The sequence below is a fragment of the Lepidothrix coronata genome, unplaced genomic scaffold (assembly GCF_001604755.1).
Source record: "Lepidothrix coronata isolate B3197 unplaced genomic scaffold, Lepidothrix_coronata-1.0 Scaffold67, whole genome shotgun sequence".
Classification (NCBI taxonomy): Eukaryota; Metazoa; Chordata; class Aves; order Passeriformes; family Pipridae; genus Lepidothrix; species Lepidothrix coronata.
This window is the reverse complement of record NW_016690247.1, coordinates 2,313,009-2,326,348: the sequence shown is the minus strand read 5'-3', so window position 1 is coordinate 2,326,348 and position 13,340 is coordinate 2,313,009.

Below are 13,340 nucleotides of genomic sequence, written 5' to 3'. Positions count from 1 at the left end.
ACCCACAAAATTGGACTATCTTCCATTAGCACATTAAGTGAAGTAACTAACATGTGTCAACTGTAGCTCATTTTCTTGCTCATCTTCTCCCAGGGGAAAGAATTGTTTATGCAGTGAAGCATTTTGATTGGAAGATTTTTTTCTTTTTTCATTTCTTTTAATGTGTTTATGAAAGAGATGGTAGGTCAAATAAATGCAATAGGAGATGGACAGGTTGATTATTACCCAGAGAGGTTGTGGATGACCCATCCCTGGAAGCATTCAAGGCCAGACTGGGAGGGACCCTGAGCAACCTGATCTAGGGAGTGGCATCCCTGCCCACGGCACAGGGGTTGGTCTTTAAGGTTCCTTCCAATCCAAACCATTCCATGATTCTCCTATGGCTGTCTACTTTTATGAGAGCTCATTGTATTATTTAGGAATAATCCCATGAATCTCCATGAACTTCAGTTATATAGCAATTTTAGTGGTGACGTCCTCTCCAAAGGCTATAAAGACACTTGAAGCACATACACACATATATGATGCAAACTTTATGGTTAGATAAGATAAATATCTCTCCTCTCTCTCTCCTTTGAGGATCATAAATAAGGCTCAAGATTCTGAATTTGACTTCATAATGAAAACAGACAATTATGTTTGTTATGTCTCCCGGACACACGAGATCCAATGCAGACAGTATCTACAATTAATGATTTAATTCTAAACTATATTTCATGGCTTTAACCCAGCCAAGAAGTGATAAAACCATGAATATCACAGTCATTGCCACAGCAGTGTTGATTCTCTTTGGACAGTTCATGACAAATAAAAGGCATCACTCAGAGGTATTGGTCAGTGAGAGTCTAAATCATCAAGGGATGTGGAAAGGGGAATAGACTGTGTTGCCTGAAGATAGAAATGAACACTTGAGACTACAGCTGTTTCTTAGTAATAAAACTTTTAAAAGCGCTTTTCTTTCCCTATCAGCATCATCACTGACCTTTCTGGCTTTAATTTCAACAAACTGTTTTTCAACTCAGACCTGGACCCGCTTTCCAAGTTTTGTGCTGTGTGTACTGAAGTGGTGTAGACGTATATATGGTGAGAGGTTGCTGATATATCATTTTATGTCTGCATTTAAATGCCATGCAGCACCAGGGAGATAGTTGACCTTTGTAACCATTTTCCAACACGTTCTTTGGATGTACTTCAGTATGAAAACATTGCCTTGGAAATTTGACAGATGTGTCAAATGACTCAGGGAGGTCTAAGAAAAGAATGTCTCCCTGTTAATCATCCCTGGTGGTAGCAAACCATCTATCATGTCACCAGGGCTTTTCAAGTGCTAGTCTGAAACTAGATTATATCAAGTTCAGGATATTAAATGTAATTTTGCAAGCTTGAGACTGCCTTGGACTTATATTTATGTGAAATTCAAATGGGGAAAAAATATTTGATTTTGCCAGAGAAAATTAGTCTTTCCTGAACAGAGTTTTTCTGGCATAAATTTTTTTGTGTATTAGTAATTTGTTTACAGGAAAAATTAGAATTGCGTTTTAAATATAAAGATGATAAAGAGGATATAATATTTAACAAAACACACAAGAAAAAAGCAAACAACATAACCCATGATAAATTGTTAGAGAAGAGAAGGGAAAGGAAAAAATTCTATCAGAGTGAAATTGAGAATTGTGAGGAATGAGCTGTTTAAAGTACCTTTGGACTTCACTGATCGCCCATCCCACCTTTGGTATCATTCTCTAGCATGTAGCTATTGCATAGCTGTTATTGCATAGCTGCACCATATTTTGAAAAGAAATAAGATAGAAAACATAAGCATAGGTTGCATTTAGAGCTGGGCAAAGGGGTAAAGACAATTTAATTTTCTTTCTTTTCTTTTGCAACTCCGAAGTCTGTGGTGCAAGTCTGTCAGATTTCAGTGGTTAGATAAAGCTGGACTGAATTCAGGAGTGTGTAGAAGAAAGGGAGAGGGGACCAGCATACAGCTGCTAATGTCCCTGGATAAACTGGTGTTACTTTTCCTCTTGAATGAATACTGAAAAAAATGTCCTGTAGCAGAGAATAAGCATCACATGTAATCCTTAAAACTCTTTTATCAAAATAAAATCCCAAGGACTGTGTTTTGCCTAGTTGTATTGCCAGTGCTCCTTCTGCTGGAGACTGATTGCTTAGTCACAGAAATAATATTCTACTTCAAAACAGAGCTGAGAAATAAAAAATATTACAACAAAGCACAGCACTTTCATCAAGGAGCAATAAGTGCCACTTGCATACATCTCAGTCAAGGATACACTGTGACTCTAAATTATTCTTTGACAAAACTGTGAGAAAGTAAGATCAATCTACCTTCCTCAATAAAATTTGAGGACTGTGACCAATCCTTCATGGTAGTTTGTAGCACTTAATCCTATGAGGTCTGGATCATCCAGGCCTGAGTTCTTTAACTTATATTTATACCTGTGAAATCCCCAAATCTTCGTTCGCAAAGCCTAGCCATGATGATACCTGTGAAATATATCACTGCTGAAAAAAACAAGAAATAGTCTTAAATTATCCTTTTACACTGCATATGAGCTGTAGTGCAATTTGCTACATTAAATGATAGAAATAATTTTTCTACAAGCAAATGTAAAGTGTAAAATGTTGACTTACTGCTGTTTACTGAATTTATTCATCAATTCGATGATTTTAAAACCAGAAGGGACTGTAAAAAACAAAGGGGTCGACTTGGAATAATCTGCAAACTTGCTTAGAGTGCCTTAAATACGCTGTCCCATATTGTTGATAGAGATATTACACAGGACTGAGCCCAGTACTAAGACTTGGAGAACCCCACTGGTGCCCGGCCTCCAGCTGGATGTGGCTCCGTTCACCACTCCCTGGGCCCCACCCAGGCAGTTCTTAACCCAGTGAACAGTGCACCCATTCAAGCCACGAGCAGACAGTTCCTACAGTAGAATAGTGGAACTGTGGAATAGTGTCACAGGTTTTACTGAAGTCCAGGTAGACCACATCCACAGCCTTTTCCTCATCCACTCTGCCAATCACTTTGCTGTAGAAGGAGATCAGGTTGGTCAATCAGGACCTGCCTTTCATAAATCCCTGCTGGCTGGGCCTGATCACCTGGCTGTCCTCTGTGTGTGATGGCACTCCAGATGAACTGCTCTCAAGATGATCTGGTTACCCACATAGTGAGCTTGCACACAACTTTGAGTCATTTGCAGCACATTCTGTTCATTTGTGTATTTTGAAATGCTGTATTTAGCGATTTCCTGGGTTTCATATTCTCCTTCAGAAAGTACCAAAGGTGTCTTCTGTAGAACTTCATTAGCCCTTTGATGAATTGCAATCATCCTGCTCATCAGTCTAGTACCAGCTGCTCATCAGTTAAACTGCTGATTTTTGCTGATATAGACATTAGCGTCTGCAATTCTTTCAAAATCAACAATTGCACTGGAAGTCAGTCTCAAAGAAATTTATTTTAAAGTTAGGCATATAGTGTAAGCTTGACTTGTTTTATAACTGATTGAAATAGGTAGCCCGGGGAGCCATTTGATATAAGATGAATGCTAATTTTAAAAGAGAACCACCCTTCAAACTCTGTGGACTATGGAGGGAGCTTAGGTGATTAGTTTAGATTTGACTTTTAGATGGTGTAAGTTCAGCAATAAAAATCCCAGCCTGCATGCCTAGAGTTTATTGGTATTTAATCAACAGATCTTATTTGTATGCAGCTTTCTTTTTTAAAACAAATGTAATCTAGTTAATGAAAATAAGCTGAGACAACAAAAGGAAATTCTACACTTGTAGTGCCAGCTATAATGAATTCCATGGAAATTTGCACTACTATACCTGCAAGTAAGGCTTTGCCTTCATTTCCAACTCCCAGTACAGAAGTATTGATTGTACGTACGAGGACTGAACCTGTCTTAGCAGCATCTCTAAATACTGTGTTATCAAGATATTTGGAGAGATATTATACTTTTAAAGACTGAGAATTTACCTGTTAGCCTAATTCTACAGTTATATAACGAGGAAAAAGAATTTTCTTACTTTGATACACGTGTTAAGATGCAACTGTTAGATACAGTAATAAGAGAATTACTGTAATAATTGTCTAAAAAAAAGACAATGCAAACCAAATAATCAATAACAAAAAAGAAGATATGAAACAGAAGGAATCTTTCATATACATTGATTTGAACTGTAGCCAGTTCTTAGCAAATTGCTGTCCACCATAACCTTCTGTTTGGTCACTCTTTTCACTACATTACATGAGTTTTACATTAAGATAAACCATGTCCATTGGCCACTTTTCTTTCTGTAAATAATTTACCAAAAGTTAGAAAACTAAATTGTTAGAAATCCAGGGTTATTGAAGAATATGCAGCAATAATTATTCAGAACAGTCAGATCTGTGTAACGTCCATCCTGTCAGCTTGGAACATTAATCAGCCATTTTAGCACAAAAATCGGTGCAGGCACAGCCTGTACTCCCTGGGGGGAGTCTGAGACGTTGTGAATTCACACATCTTTAGAGCACCTGAACCTAGTACTTCATTGTGAAGAGGGCTAGGAGGTCGGTCAGCCATCTGGTCTCAGGTCTGTTTATTGTCTTACACCAGTCCATTGTTTCACCCATATTGAGAAGACAATAAGGAGCTGACAAGAAAGACAAACTGAGGAGTTCCTGGGTCATCCTAAGGATTAATGAGGTAAGTGCACACAATGTTCACCTTATTTATAAGGAAAACATAAAATTCATGCTTATGACTAAAATTCCACAGCTCTTGCCACACTGGTATTTTTGAGATTTTTATTTGAAGGCCAGAAGAATGGGACTGCAAATGGTTTTTGCTCTACTGGGAGTCCACAGTCTTTGTTCAGATATAATTTTGTGTTCAGGGTTAGAATTAAGATTATTTTTTATTTGATATGTCTTCAAGCTTATTCAAAAGACTTGCTGAAATGATTTAAAAATTATATTTGCAAACTGATTAGTTGGAAAGGTGGCCCTAGTTTTAATTCATTAATTTAAAAAAAAAGTGTAAGATATGGACTGTCATTTCTCTCTCTTTTAATTAAGTTTCTGGAAACTTTTTAAGATATGATTTTATGTTTTGGTCTTTTTTTTTTTTTGTCTTAGCCTCTTACCAGTAGTTCAAGGTTCTTTTTTTTTTTCTTGCTTTTAGTGCTCAGTTGAATACCAATAGAGTTCATACTAATTGTCTGTAGCTGTAACTAGCTTATTCATTAAAAAAATGCTAAGTTTCAGTATCAACTTTCAAATGTAGAAGGCTATGTTTAAGACCAGAATAAACAACCTATTTTTATTAACTAAGCATAGAATGTATTGAAGGGAAATAAAAATTAATAAACTGAATCTGGCAATTATACGAAATGCAGAATATCTTTGAAACAGTGAAAACAAGTATCTATATTTTTGTCTGAAAATTAAGAATGAAAACAAGTGTTCAGACTTAACCAGAAACATGGAAATACCCAAGACCAAGCCTTCTCTGCTTCCATTGCAACAGTTACTTCTTCCAAACTTGTCTTTCTTGAAATCGGTGGAAACATACTCAAGTGGCTGCTTAGAAGGTAGTTTGAGTTCTCAGTAATATATAGATGAAATTTCTGACTTCACCTCAAAAGAGTACTAAATGGAATATATAAGATAAGATCTACTTATAAAACATGTAGATGCATGTGTGGTAGGTTGACCCTTGCAGGTGTCCACTGAGCCACTCCGTCCCTCCCCTCCTCATCTAAACAGGGGAGAAAGAATATAACAAAAGACTCGTGGGTCAAGATAAGGATAGGGAGGGATCATTCAGGAACTACCTTCATGGACAAAATAGACTTTATTTGGAGAAATCAATTGAATTTATCACCAGTCACCTCAGAGTATTAAGGAAAATAAGACCAAACCTTAAAAACATCTTCCCTTCACCCCTCCCTTCTTCCTGGTCTCAGCTTCACTCAGTTCATCACACGCTGTTTCTGCTGCTCCTTCCTCTGCCCTCTCATCCCCTGCTCCAGTGTGGATTCCCTCCCACAGGAGACAGTCCTCCATGAACTTCAACCTGTGTCCTTCCCACAGGCTGCAGTTCTTCACAAACTGCTCCAAAGTGGGACCTCCACAGGGTCACAAGTCCTGACATCAAACCTGCTCCAGTGTGGGCTCCTCTCCCCACAGGTCCTGCCAGGAGCCTGCTCCAGCATGAGCTCTTCATGGGGTCACAGCCTCTTTTGGGCCTCCACCTGCTCTAGTGTCGGGTCCCCCATGGGCTGCAGGGGCACAGCTGCCTCTCTTGATCTGCACCACGGGTTGCAGAGGAATCTCTGCCCTGACACCTCAGGCATATCCATCCCTCTTTGTTCTCTGACCTCGGTGTCAGCAGAGCTGTTTCTCTCACATGTGCTACCTCCTTTCTCCCAGCTGCTGCTGCACAGCAGGGTTTTCTCCCCCTTCTTAAATACAGAGGTGCTACCACCATTGATGATGGGCTCAGGTCTGTCTTGGAGCAGTCTGGCATTGGTTCTATCAGACATGGGAGAAGCTTCTGGCATCTCCTCACAGAAGCCACACCAGTAGTGCACCCCCACTACCAAATCCTGGCCATGCAAACCCAACACAACATTTTTCTTTTGAAATGCTTATTTGGGTAAATTGAATACTCTGCTTCAAAATCTTAAAACACATTGGGGAATAAGAGTGATCTAGGTATAAGGTAAAAGACTATGCTAGATCAACAAGACACATCTGAATGAGTAAATAACTTGATTGAATATTCACAAGATATAGGCTCAAATACACTTACTTTAGCTTTTGCACTGGAAATGCTGCAACCTCAGATTCAAGAAGAATAAAGGAACAATTTGCCCAGAATAAGAGAAGACTTTTAGTGCAGTGGTTATTTTTTTATTCCTCTGGCATTTATAGATGAAAGAGTAAAAAAAAATTAATGCAGTTGATTTTTTTTCCAGGTGACAGGTCTTTTCCAAAAACAACTGACTGCTATGATCAACATGTTTTGCTCAAAAATATCTCTGACTTATTTTGTGAAATGTCAGAACAATAAAACATTTATCTTCTAGAAGCTGGCCTAAAATTAGAAAAAAATTGCTGAAAACTCCGAGAAATTTCAGCTGTAGCCAAACTACACCACCTTGAGTATATTTTTTGAAGAACGTAACAATCAGTGGGTTTTGGCTGAACACCTGATATGTTCTAAAATGACTAATTTTAATTGATACTGTTAAAACTATAAGGCTCCTTAACCCATGGCAAGACCGGATTGCAGACAACACAAAACTGGGCAGAGTGATTTAAACACCAGATGGTTGTTCTGCCATTCAGAAGGACCTTGTCAGGCTGCTGAAATGGGCTGACAGACCCTTGTGAAGTTCAACAAAGGGAAGAGCCAAGTCCTACACCAACAGAGGAATAACCCCATGCACCAGTACAGTCTGGAGATCAGGTCTGCTGAGAAAGAGATGGAGGTCATGGGGAAGACCAAGTTGTGCATGAGCCAGCGGCATTCCCTGGTAACAAAGAATGTCTCACTGCATATTAGGCAAAGCCTCGGTGGAAGGCCAATCCAGTTAAGTTGGTTCTACAGCACCACGACTGGAGTTCAAGGCAGGATTTGAAACACACACCATGTAGATACTTGTCTCTGCACTTCTCAGTCAGTACAAAGCAACTGTCAACAGAAATGAGTGCTACTAGTAAACAATTTATCTAAGTGGTTTTAGATGTACATCTTCAAATAATTCCATTGAGAAATACCTATTTATCTGTGTGACTGTATCAGGTGAAGACACACTCGCTTAAATAATTCCTATCTCTGGAGAATTTATTGAATAAGAAAATGGGTTAGCTTGGATGCAGAAGTGCACAACAGCTATTGGTATGTTGCCACAAGCTTATCTCCACACAGTGCTGCATTGAGCTTCATATACAAACCAGTTTGAGCTGTCCTAACTAATGATCTCTGAAATCTGTGCATCCTTGCACAAATATTTATTTTCTCAGTGATAAATCCCCAAATTATATTTGGAGATTTTTTAGTTTCCTTTGGATATTTCAGTTTTAAATAAACACAACATGATTCAGTGAGTTGTCGTTTTGAAGGAAAACAGCCATCTAAAGTAGCATGATTCTGGTTCGCTTTGTGTCAGTGGCTCTATTTGTACCTGTTCCCAGGTCTTTGGCTTTTCTTTGTTGATGCCTTGGTATCTTATGGACATAAATCCAGTACAAGCCAGGAAAGAACTCTAAAGAAGAGCAATCCACAGGTACATCAAAGAGTTGACAAAAAAATGTAGCACCTCAGAATGTCAGGTCACGTTGCCAACTGCCTTTTTGTGGTTTTAGGGATTTCACTGTTTTTTGAAAATATCAATTTAAGTTTAAGCAAGGGCACATGGATCTCAAGGAATATCACTTCCAGATCCTCATTTCTACTTGTCCTTCATTCCAGCTATGCTAGTTTTCTTTTTAAAATTAGTGATGTTCTGCTTTTGCCTTCTTGGCTCTCCCCTGTTTGTGTCTCTTGAACTCTGTAAGGAGAGGAGAGTGAGATGAGTCCAGATATCTTAAAGGTTAAAGTCTGTTTGTAAGACCATTAAGAGATTACAATTTTTAAACAGATTTTACTGGCCATTAAAATTCTGATGCCTTTGCCTGACAAAGATTGTAATGAGAATAGAAAATGGCATTAAATGGAATCCATTCTGAAGATGATTGCAAAAGATAGAAGCCAAACTCATTCTCATTATAGTTTTGTCTTGGTATAATTGTGAGTGTTATTCAGATACCTGAAATACTTGGAGAGAGTTTTTTACCGTGATTGTAAAAATGTGCTACTTAATTTGATTTAAAATTGGAACTGGAATTGCTTACTTTTGCTGTTCTGCAAGTGGCACGGGAGCAGCTGACCCTGGTTTTGTGTAGGCCTGAAGGAATATTTTTCTCTTGCATAACCCGAGCTACTGACATTCAAGGCATCTATGTATGGTTTTTAGACTCAATTTGTATTCATCCACAGAACTGACATGTCAGCTGATCCTGTCTTATTGTTTAGAGTGAAACCAGACTGGAGAAAATCCTACAGCTTTAGATCGTATTGGAACATGTCCCTGCCTTTGTGAGGATGATCTCAAGGTCGCTGCCTTGATATTTGCTTCCAGGTAGGGTTGGGTTTGTTTTTTTTTTCCTTTTTGGTGAGAGTGCCTCCTGGAAAGATTCCACTGTGGCCTGCCTGGGAATCTAAGAAGCCTCAATTCAAGCTGATGGATCAGGCTAATATGAAAGCACGAAGTTATCTTCAAGGAGTGCTTAGGCAGCTCCCAGAGCCAATGGTTTTAAGCAAAAATTAAAGACTTTCAGTAACTGTGTGGAAGACAAGTCCATTCATATCTGAGAAGTTTTAAAGCAAGGAAGCCATTCCATACAGGGTGCCATTTGCTAAAACATCAGTGGAAAGTCATGGAAATTGAGTTTGCGACTGCTGAAGCACATTACATTTGCACCCTTATTTAATGACTTTCATGGAAAAAAAGTACTTAGTTACTCTGTCTAAAAAAATTAATGTATTTCTATCTTTTGAAGTGATCTTAGAGACAAACTTTTGAAGTGGACTGTTCAGACTTCAGAATTCTAGCTAAAGAATAAACATTTGTGCTTTTGTCTGTTACTAGATAGCATGCTGATAATATTTTGAAGGGAACCTAAATGTTTTGTGAATGTGACTTCCAAAGTTAAAAATCAAAGATTTTGGGAAAGAAAGCTTAGCTTTATTATGTACCACAGCCAGATTTCATTGCCTATAATTTGCAATACAAAATTACCAACTTTTATTTAGTTACTACTAGCAGAAACTGTAGAAAAAGAAAAAAAAAAAATAAAGCAGAGATCAGAGGATGGTATTGCATTTTGGGGAAGAAGATCATTGGAACCTGCTCTCACCTCTTGCCCTTGAGCAGTCTAACACAAAGATTAGTTGTACCAGAAATTCAATGTGAAAGCTGTAGTATTCTGCTTCAAGTATCATTTACCCTTTAAGCAGTCAATTCAAAACAAAGTAACAGGGAAGGAACTAGTGGGTTTCTCAGACACCCAGCAAAAACTCTGAGGATTTTGGCAGGAAAAAATATTATTTTATAAAATTTGTAAGAATTTAATAACAATTACAGAATCGTTCCTTTTTTTCTCTATTTTTGTTTCTGGTTTTGTTGTTGTTTCTTTGGGGGTTTTTTGGGTTTTTTTTTTGTATTTTTTATTTTAAAGGAAATACTGTAATTGCTTCTAGTTGAAGGACTGCTTTGTGAGTACATTTGAGTAAGTAAAATATTAGCAAGTCCAATCATCACTTTTTCCCAGGTTTCATGCATGGCCACGACCCAAGGAATAACCTACAAAGAAAGAAAATTTGAACAACATTTACATAACCTTAGACTTTTAATTTCATTTGAGGCATACCTCAGATCAACTGAAGGCCATAGTCATGCAGAAATTTTAAGTGATCTATCCTTCAGAGTGAATCATTATCTAAAATCCTCCAGCTTCACACATTCCAAATGCTTTGCCTTCCACTTTTTTAAAAAATTTCAAAGTAGGTGGCTTCATTGTGGGATTTGGGGGGAACTTTCCTTGTTTGTGTGTTTGTTTGTTTGTTTTCACAAAAGCATGGAAAGAGGAGAGAGAGAAATTTTGTAAAAAATACATTCTCTAAAACATCTTGTACACAATGCACTCCAAAATTGTCCATAGTGGACAGTCTTTTCAAAACTAAGAAAGATTTTTTTAATACTTGCAAAACTAAAATAAAAGTTCTCCCATGTCGAGTCAATTCTTTCTTGGTGTTAATCACACAGCTCAAGGCTAATATTGGACTTAAAGTGCTAAAAAGTCCTCTGTCTTAATACAGGTCCAAAATGCCGTTAATATTGCATAAGAAGAACAGCCAATCCTTTCAAATCATCTATCTTGATTCTTTTTACCTCGGTGTGTTATTGATGACTGCCTGTATCAGCTTGTTCTGAGTGTCTATGTACTGAACTTGCTGCAAGAACAAATGAATCCCATGAAAATCCTTGTAACTCAGTTAGAGAACAGTCAGCAAATGGCAAGGTAGCATCCTCTGAAGGAAAAAAGATCACAAAAATATTAAAAGCTGCAGGAAAATTTGGAAAAATCAAAGATGACAATCAACTGAGAAGAAAAAAAAGATACTTATGGATTGTAACACTAATCTGAGGCCCATATTCTTTTTGAATTGATTAAGAATCAATATTTCATACAAGTGGAATCTAAGAGAAAGATAACTCAGCCGAGAAACCATTGATCTGTTTTGTGCAATACATGCTGTTTATTCAGCTCTATGTTTGTGTTTGCATGTGCACATGTATCTTCGTGTGTAAACACACATTTGTGTATATTACTTCCCAAGAAATCAATATAATGCCATGTTCTTGCTTAAACTTCCGTTTTGTAATATGGATTCTTGGGGAGATTCATGGCCTGCTAATGTAGCGCAAATTGTCTTACAAGATTCTTAGCAGTGGTCAATATGTTTACTGGTTTAGAGAATAAAGCATTACCCTTGAGAGATATGGCTCATATCCTAAAGAACAAAGAAATGTTTCGTGAACAGAAAGCAAGGAATACAAACAGACCATAAACTGAACATATTAATTTTAAATGATGTGGTCACATTCTTCAGCACTTGCTCACAGTAGACATAGTGGAACTGCTTCTGATTTATGTCATGTAAATAATAGGAGAATCTCTGCTGCCATTTAAATGTGCTTCATTGGAAAACAATGAAAACAATTCTAAAGGCATGCATTGTTGAACAGCATAAGCAGTCCAACTGCATAAGCAAGATATCTGTATTGATCCAAACAAAGTCATTTCAGTCTTACTGGGAAGAAAATAGAAATAGAGGAAACCAAGATTGCACAGCTTGTCTGGACTTGGCTTAGCCTGTGCTGATTTTAGCTTCTTTCAGTTGTGAGAATTGTCTAGCCATCTAGTGTCACCTAAATTTTTTTAAGCTTTGGTTTAGTTTTGTATGATTATATGGTGTAATGCTTATTGTTCATGGGTAAGTACTAAAGCAGGAACTCTTCACAGGGTGAACTGTCCTATGGCCCCAGAATAAAAATGTAGGGTTTAGGTGAGGGCAGGCACAGGACAACACAATTACTGGGGCTTTACACACAAATCACAGTGGCCAGATACTGGTGACTAAAGGTATAAACAAATACATAAATAAACATATGTGAGGCAGGTGAAAGAGATTTCGGTGAAAGCAATAGAAAAACAGGTATAATGTTGCACTGGAAACCAATTACTGGGTGAGTCACTGCAAGAATGAAAAAGAATATCCTTCTAGAGAGGGACTGAAGGTGACAGCCTTCAGAGATGAATGCTGTACAGGTGAGCACAACACCACAGAAGTACGCATAGATCCTTGAAAGCTTTTGTTTATCAGTCTTAACTGTGTTACTAACTAAAAGTATTGTGTCATCATAATTGGCCTGTAATAACTGTTGTGCTTGTTTATATTGCCTCAATTTTAATTGCAATAACTATAAATTATTGATCTGTAGGTAAGGTGTGTTTCTTATAAACCAGAACTTAAATGTAATTCTGTGATTGCAGGATCTGTGATTCCAAAATATTTTGTATATGTAAATGACTCAGATAATTGCAACTGAAACATATTTATTCCAAACATAATCTCTTATGGTGGGCCATGCCAGAAATGTTACCAAGACACTCCCTCTCTAGAGATAGGGGCTAATTAAGGAAAGAGTAGTGGATATGAGGGAATAGGGAACAACTGCCCCTGACTATGATCCCACTAATTAGCAGCCTGAAATTTAGGAAATTCCTGGAACAGATATGTTTTGGTTTCTTTTTAAATGAACTAGTCCTCCATGAATTTGTCTAAGCCCTTTCTGAAACAATATAGTGTTTTTTGGACGTAACTACCACAATTTAATTATGCATTTTGTTAAAATGATTAAAAAAAACTAAAAAAACATTCCAGTACTTCCTTGTTTTGTATACATGGAGATATTCTTTATGCCGGTATAACTGGCAGTGTATCTTAAGCTGTATATTTTTTAAATAGCTATCTTTTGAGCCATGCTTTAAGTTTATAAACATGATGTCAGTTATTATTTTGCAATTCATTAAGAGACCATGAATGATACAGGAGAGATATTGATTCAGACTGCTTAGAAATCAATTATAAAAATCTCAATAGAAATCCTTTGACAAGCTTTTATCCTGTTTTGTTTCTGCCAGCTGAACCCAT